An 8,417-nucleotide genomic window follows, 5' to 3' on the forward strand; every position below is an offset into this window, starting at 1 on the left:
TTTACACATTTGTACCAACTCTTAGGTCTACTTTTTACATAGATACTGTTCAGGTCAATTTGACCCGGCAGTCAAGTCAAAGTGCAAAAAAAGATTAGAAAATGTCCAATTCTATATGTTTCCTTGCAGCTATGAACCATATTTCACCACACACACACACACACCCCCACGCACACGCACACACACACGCACACACACCCACGCCCCCAGACACACAAGCCCACTTTCTCACTATTCTCTTTACTTCACTAGGAAACTGCAAGAAAGCAGGTGTTCACACAACTTTTGACTGGAATCTTTTCTGTTCCTGTGGACAAACTCCACCCACACTGAGTGACACTCAGCAGAAGTGGAGGAAAACATAAATACTCTCTGCATGACTCATTTATCTTGATTTTAATCAGCGGGTCAATTTGACCCTGAACAGTATGTGTGTCTCAAGTTCAATTATAAAGATCAACCATTGAAAAAAAAAAGTGTAATATACATTTTTTTTTTTACCAAAGATAAATTACAAGGAAATTATTGTTTTTTGTGTCTAGGTTTTTTTTCAGTGGACATTAAAAATGTAAATTCCATTTTTTATGTCCAAATGAGTAAATGAGCAGGTTGTCGTCATTGATCCTTAATTTGTGAGAAATAATAAAACATCATTGCACAAATATCGATTGAAATGGTTAGTAATGGAGTTAATAATCAGATACAAAAATGTTTTGGAGGAATTTTTTGATTTCTGACACTATTGCATGATTAAACACTCCCCGGGTCAAATTGACCCACGAACATTATTGCTGTACCCTAGAAACGAACATAAACAGGAGGGTTAAACCGGTATTACAGTGTTCATATTCATTCAGATGAGTAAGAGCATAAATATATGGGACTGTGTTCAAGAACGAGTCCTTAAGTAATATTGTATGTACTATAATTCAGTACAAAATTACTTTGCTACGCAACATAAAATGTAATTGCACTAAACTCTTGGATTTTTATTTTGCAATAATCAAGCAACAGTGCCCTCTGCTGTGAAAACAACGTAATTACACACGCATAACCAACCAATATTCACATTAATGTGACGCTGCATGAATGTATGAAAAGAGCATTGCTTCATGTTGCAGCTTTTCTGGTCCCTCGTGTGAAAGTAAGGACACAATACTAGGGTTCAGAAACAAAACAGCATGTGTGTTGTTGCTGGAACTCAAGAGTAATTTCCTCTGGAATAAGCAAACAAGCTGCGGGGAGATCTCTGCGGAGCCAGGAAATCACTTGGCATTCAGGAACAGTCCGTTTGTGGACATTGCTATTCTCAGTGCAGCAGAAAATTGAGATCCATCCTGCCAGCAAGCAAGCTCATTTGATGGAGACGGATAAGAAGCAGAGAAAGGCAACAAGCAGATAATGAAACGCACCTGTGCTGGGGATTTTTATCAGCTTGAGATCTGGAGGGAGATCAAAGTGTCTCAAATGGCTAAACTAGAAAAAAAGCTGAGCATGTGTTTTCAGGACCCGCGCTGTTTATCCCATACTGGATACAAATCAAATTTTATTTTGTTGAGTATTCCCAACAATCAAATTGGATGGGTGATAGTTAGAATTATTTTTAATATCATTTGACACCATCATTTGCCAAAAGGTAGTCAGTGGCCCGCTTTTAAAAGTTTTTCAAATTGGCTTTTTTTTTTTTTTTTTTAGCTCTTTACGCTCAACAGGATCAAGATCTGAGCTCATGGATTGCCATTCAAGTTGTATTATATTTATATGGTTGAGTGCGTAGCTTTTGGTTGTTGTTATTTAGTTTACGTTGGGGGATTAATAGGTGATCATTATTTACAGGGAATATGAAGGATGGAGAGGTATCAATAGTGATGTTCCTGAATGAAGAATAAATTAACATAACCTGTAAAGCATTATTCAGTGAGTGCAACAGATATAAAAGTAAGGCACTGCAATCACCAAAAGAGGAGTGCACCTAAACCATCTTTATTCTTTTGCGTTTTAGATCACTTTACTTTTAAACTGATGCTTCAAATGTTCCTTTCTAGGTATGTGTGTCATACAGAAAAGCATTTATGGTGCAGCATCTCTTGCTATTTGTTAATGACGGTTAGTTTATCAGGAAATAACCATTCAGTGCAAACCTGATAATGATTGAAATGTTGTTAAGTTTCTTTGTTGCAGGCCTTAGCTTCTCTCAGATTAGCTGTTTTAGCTTCATCCCCCAGAATCGACTAATCTGGGTTTATGCTAAATTAAGACAGAGAGAGAAACCGCTTTTAACCTTCTAAAAAAAACAATAACAATAAAACAAAAAAAAAATCAGAGCAATTCTTTAAGACAAAGAAAGCAATATATTCAGTACCCAATTAGGGTTGGACAAGTAAATTAATAAAAAAAACTTGATGCTAAAAGGTTTGACCACATAACTGGAAAGCACAATCATAAAACACTTTTTGAACTCCAGCTGCAAACAAATTTGTGTGTTTCTTAAAGATTGGTACTCTAATTAGAGTAAAGGCCTTTAAAAAAAATTATTGTTCCTACTAAAACATTCACAACAGTTGTTGTAATAGATATAGTAAAAGTATACGACTACCACCCTACATAAAAGGTAAGAATTAACGTGTGAACTCAGAACATTTTGTCACATTGTTTACCTACAAAGAGCTAATTCTAGGTGTAATTTCTATAGCTTTAACCACTAAGTGGTAGTAAAGCTCTAACATCAGACCATCACACTCTGTTAAAGGGAACAGATCATAAACAAGCACAGCACTGAACTTTCCTGACACTTGCTGGCAAAAACCTACGCTGCACCTCAATGAGCTACTGATGTGTAACAAACAAGGGAATGAAACTAGCTCGAGGTAATACTGCTCTGCAGAATTGCTCTCGTCTTGTTTTCCCCTCTCACTCTTCTTCATAGTCACAGCTCAAATGATTGCCTAACAAAAAAGAAGAAAAAAAATCCAATATACTTTGATACACACACACACACGCTTGATGAACCGGCTCGCAAAGTTGTCAGGCGTAATTATCATGTCACCATGCGATGTAGCAAATTGCAGTTTCTTTTTATCTGCCGGTGTCATTAAGCTGTCACTTCCACATAGCACCTCTACCTAGACAGAGAGCAAGCAAAAGAAAAAGTCGGATATTAATACACACCTACATATCCACGACATGTTCACAAGCACGCAGGTTTATCAGATGTATGTCCGTTAGTGACAGGCTCACTGCAACCTGATCTATTATGAATGTCAGATGCCTGGAGCTTTCAAAGGCCACCTTCGCAAACACATCACTTACTTGCACGCAGTCGAGATTGACTCCGGTGATATCCCATGGCATTTCAGCAGCAAATAATCCCTTGGTATTTGGAAACGCAGGAGGCCACGGCTTATCGGCACGATTTTCACTCAGTCTCCTTTGCCATAGAAGGTCAGTGGAGACAAAGGCTACAGTAAATTGATTAAACCAGCTGCAGGAACAAACATGAATAATATGCCGTGTGCCAGGGACGATATCTGTGCCGCTCCCCCCAGGCTAGAGGCTGACAGTGCATTGTGTCCAGCTTCAGAGGAGCAAGTATCTGGACGTAACGGTGAGGTCTGGCAGTAACAGCACAGCGACATGTTCTGTTGCAGCCTGTGAGCTTCAGCTCTAGGCAATGTCTCCATGAGCCTGTTGCTCTGATTTGCTGCCCAGCAGGACCAGAACCGCTGGGTGGCACCCACAGAAGCATAGAGTCTCTAGATAGATGAAGGTCTGTGACAATAAAGTCTCGAAATTGTGCTGCTCAAGTTTGTATGTTGTGATGAGATGATATTCCAAATCAAATTTATGTAGGAAGAAGAGCCAGAAAAACCCAAGACACTGAAGCCGTTGAGCTGATTTGGACAATCTCTCTTTTTTTGTGCTTAATGACAGAGACATGTTGTAATATGTGGTCTTTCATCACAGTTTCAGCTCATTGCTCATTTCGTTCATATTTTTAGTTGCCTTTACTTGCATTCAGGATGCTTGAAATACTTACATAACAAGCTAATGTTACTCTTTCACAGTGCCTTGCCAAAGTATTCCCACCAGATTTAGCATTTTGTCATGGTGCAACCACAAACTCTTCTCAAACTCCAAGAAGATTTGTGTCCATTTGTATTCACCCCATCTGAGTCAACGTTGTATAGAACCACTTTACAATGTAAGTTCAGCTGCAAGTATTTAGAATACTGTATGTCTCTACCAGCCTTGGGCATCTAAAGGCTAAAGGTTTTTGCCCAATCTCTTTGATAATTGCTCAAACTCATTTAGAGTGGATGGAACCTGTGAACTTCAACCCTCCCAAAATCCCAGGCGGGGTCGAGCAGACCATGCATGTGTCTTTGCAAAATGTTCTCTTGGTTGTTACGGGAACTGACAGGCTGACTGGACACCTCATGGCTTCCCCGTCATCCGACCATTATGCGCCTTGCTGTTTCCAAGCGTGGAGCGAGGACAGAGGGAGAGTCAATTTTATATCTGGGATTTTGGCCATTGAAGCACAAGAATATGCTTCAATCTCAATAATTATATTTTAGCTCTGCGTGGCGTTTTTAAGGTGGTGTAGATTGCCAGCCCCTCTTTTTTTTAGAGAACTCTCCTGGAAATGTATCTTTAATTGAGGTGTGTTACAGTTTGTCCAGCCAAGCCATGCTGGCACAAATTTTTGAGAACATCTTGAAACCTTCTGTGTTCTTTTTGTTTGCCAGGCACACGGCAAATAGGCACCACTGCTGCATAATTTATCCAAATGCTGCTAAAACTTTGCTACAGTGACTTATTAACAACTATACCTCTCACTCTACTGTATGCAGACTTTCTGTATGCACCAATGATGATCCAGTCGTCTCGCTATGCTAAATAAAGGAAGTGGCAAAAACAGCTCCAATGGCAATCTGATGAGTTTTATCAGTGATTCAGCCACAGGGGGCAGTCATGCACTGTGTCTGGATCGTTGAGTACATTGAACTTTTATCTCAATAGATTAGGTGATTGTTATGAATTGCAAAGGAAAAAACTGTATGATAGCTTTGAACTTCCTTGTCGCTCTAATGTGGTATACAAATAAACTTAACTTGAAGAAAACGTACAACATCAAAAACAATGTTTTACAAAATGTGCTTAATGTCTCTTTCAATAATTCCCCTTCAGTACTTCCTGTTTTTACTCTTTGTCAGATCCGCCTCCTGAGCCAAACGGAGCCCGACCTTCCCTCCATCCAGGACTTGGACAGGCTGAGGGTTAGGAAAGCAGACCCCACACATCCTGGACATAAACTGTCTAAATGTTTACAGAGTGATATTTGCAAAAACAAAGCAAAACAAAAAAACCCGGCTGCCACAGAGACATTTTCTTCCCTCATTCTCTTCTTTTTCATTTGACACAATGAACACTTTACAGCCAGAGTTGCCAGCTATTCTCTTTCTTTATATAGCAAAAATGTCTGCAAATACAGGTAAATACTATTTCTCTATCCATATTTTATTTCTTCTAAAGTTAATGCATTAATACTTTACATACCAAAGTCAAATTTCTTGTTTGTGTACTGTACACCAATAAAACTATACCGATTCTGATTCTCAGATAACAGTGGCCTCTGACGTGACACTACTGTTCATTATGTCAATTATTAAATATCACTCATACAGACTGGAGTTGCCATCAACCTCTTCACAAAAGTTTATTTTTTAGCAAAAATAACAAATCTGCAACTGATGTGTGAGATAATATTTGAACCAAAGCTAGGTAACAGTTCCAGTCTATTTATCTGAATAACAGCAGCGTCCAACAGGAAGAGCAGTTTTAAACTGTTGAATAAAAAAAAAAATTTGATTTATATCATCTGTCATGTGGTTGAGGAAGGTCCCTTGCTGAAGCTATGCATTCAGAAACAGTGGCAAGCAGTAGCATGAATGTCTACTGGCATGGCCCCTCCTTCTGCTGCCACACACCACAATCGCTACAATGGTCTGGTCTTCTTCTCCAGCTGAGGACCCAGGAGGAGATTTGAGGAAAGAGATCAACCAGGACTTTGGATTGAGAAAGAAAACAAAAGAAAAAAGTGGAGTTCTGCTGGTGGTGTGTCTTACTTGATTTGTGGATAATCTCCAGGGAGGTAGTGACATGTATACTGGTATGGATGAGATTGGCATAATGTGATGGCATCAGTAAGGACGGGTAAGTGGGTGTTTTTCAGGAATGTTTTCAGAGGAGCGGCGAGGACTTCTGGTCAATTTTTCAGCAAGGAGAAAGTAGATTTTTCTGGCACGGAATGACGGAGGGAACTATGAAGAGATCCTCCAGCAGAAAAGCCTGGACCCAGCAATCTGAGAGAACAAAGGTAATTGACTTGACATGAAAGAGAACCTTCTTAGGGGAGCATGATTAGCTCTTGTTATGTAGGAACACTCTGGCAATTCTCCCACTGCTCTTATACTACCTCCTGATGAGCTACATCTGCCAACAGGAACTGCTCAAGCACACACACACACACACCCACGCCCGCATGCGCACACACACGCCACCCCAACACACACCTGCATACAGAAAGCAGATATGACCGCAAGATGAAGGAAATCATTTCGATCATGTTCTTGAACAAAACTCAAAATCTCTTTTTGCTTGGAGATTTCACTAATCGCTTGCCAGTCTAACGTGACTATAGTCACCACAAAGCATTGTCCTGTTTTGGTTTTCACAATAAAGGTTTTCTGAACTGTTTCGATGAGTCTGTGTTTGACGAAGAATTATTTCGTTGATTCCTTACAATCTTATACGTACGTTTTATTAAAGAAAAGATGGTGAAATGCAGCCTAATGCTGAAATCTCTTATGGTGAGGTGTTGGCACCTTTGAACAGCAAGATGCTACACAATGAACAGACAGCTTCTCTCGAACACACACGTTCTCTTAACAGAAAGGATTCAACCTGACAGTCAGCAAACTTGCTATGCTAGTAGCACACAAGTGAAGCTACTAAGAAAAGGATAAAATGACAATGAAGCTAAAACTATTAAAGGTAAAACAGTAAAAATCTAAAAATAAATAAAGAAAAGCACCAGATTCAGATTTGTTTAATATGTTTTACATTCTTCGGGCAGCAACACCAGAAATATGTAATGAATAAACATGAAATAATCCACAGACTGATCTATTGTAATATCTCGGCCATATATGAATATAAATAAATCTCTTTTAAGTCCAGAACAATATAAAAAAGAATATTAATTATTTATGAGCGTCAGCGTCTGGAGCAGCTCACAGCTAGGAGGAGCAGGAAAGCTATTTGTGTCCTTAGCCGCATCTAGCGTAGCTGACGTTAGCTTTAACAAAACTGGACATTTTACAAAGGTTGTATGACTATTTTATGTAACTTAGTGGATTAAAAGCAAAACAAAATACCCATAAAGCAAATAAACTCAACAATACTGGACTGTGGGCGGTTAAAACACTCTCTCTCTGTTATTAACCTTTAGCAGTCTGAACTCCAGGTAACTTTTAGCTGACGCATGTGTGGCCTGCTCCATTTGAAATAGTTCTAAGCACCATAAAATAAATTTAAAAACACTTAACATAATCATCCTAAGCTATTAATACTGCCCAGGTACCACACACACTGTGAACATAGAATGGTTGACGTGTGATTACGGCTGACTCGGTCTCTGGGGTTAGGGTTAACTGCTACAGCTAGCAGCGTCCAGAAACGACAAACAAGCTCAAAACGCAGCATCTCCTTCTGATCTGGAACTGCTAGATCGCTTAGTTAGGGGCTTGTTTCCTGTTAGAGATTGGTGGTTGAAACAAAATCTCCTCCTCAGGTCATATCGTAACAACAAGTGTAATTGTTAGCACAAGCTATAGGTGGCTAGCATAGGTGAGCTATTGAAGTTTCGGATGTCTTGCTAGCTGTGGTTTGAGCAACATCGGCAGAGTTTGGCTAGCAGGTGGACAGACTCGGTGAAGCAGCATTTCTCAGGTCTGGAATGAGCATCGGCTGCTGTGCTTCTCCCTGCAGGTTCTCTCTGCAGAAACTCTGAATAAACCCACAATTGTTCCTTCAGCTGATCAGTGCTGCACCGTCACCTGCAGTTCCAAGTGTGGCCTTCGTCAGCTAGCGAAGAAAAAGATTTGCATGCCGTCTCCTCAATGTCACCCGGCCGGAGAGCGACTGATTGTCATAGTTTTTTGTTATGAGCTTCCATGATATCACAGAAGTTCCTTCCTGAAACTTTTCCTCTTCCTGCTGCTGAAACCAGAGGCAATGCAGAATATATGTTGAACCAATAATTATCATACTAGCTTGTACTCAGTCCTTCATGCCTGGATGTTCAACAGTCGTTGTTTTATTCGTAATCCTTTTATTGAGTCTGTAAAATGACG

This window comes from Xiphophorus hellerii, chromosome 9 (genome assembly GCF_003331165.1).
Source record: "Xiphophorus hellerii strain 12219 chromosome 9, Xiphophorus_hellerii-4.1, whole genome shotgun sequence".
In the NCBI taxonomy this organism is placed as follows: domain Eukaryota; kingdom Metazoa; phylum Chordata; class Actinopteri; order Cyprinodontiformes; family Poeciliidae; genus Xiphophorus; species Xiphophorus hellerii.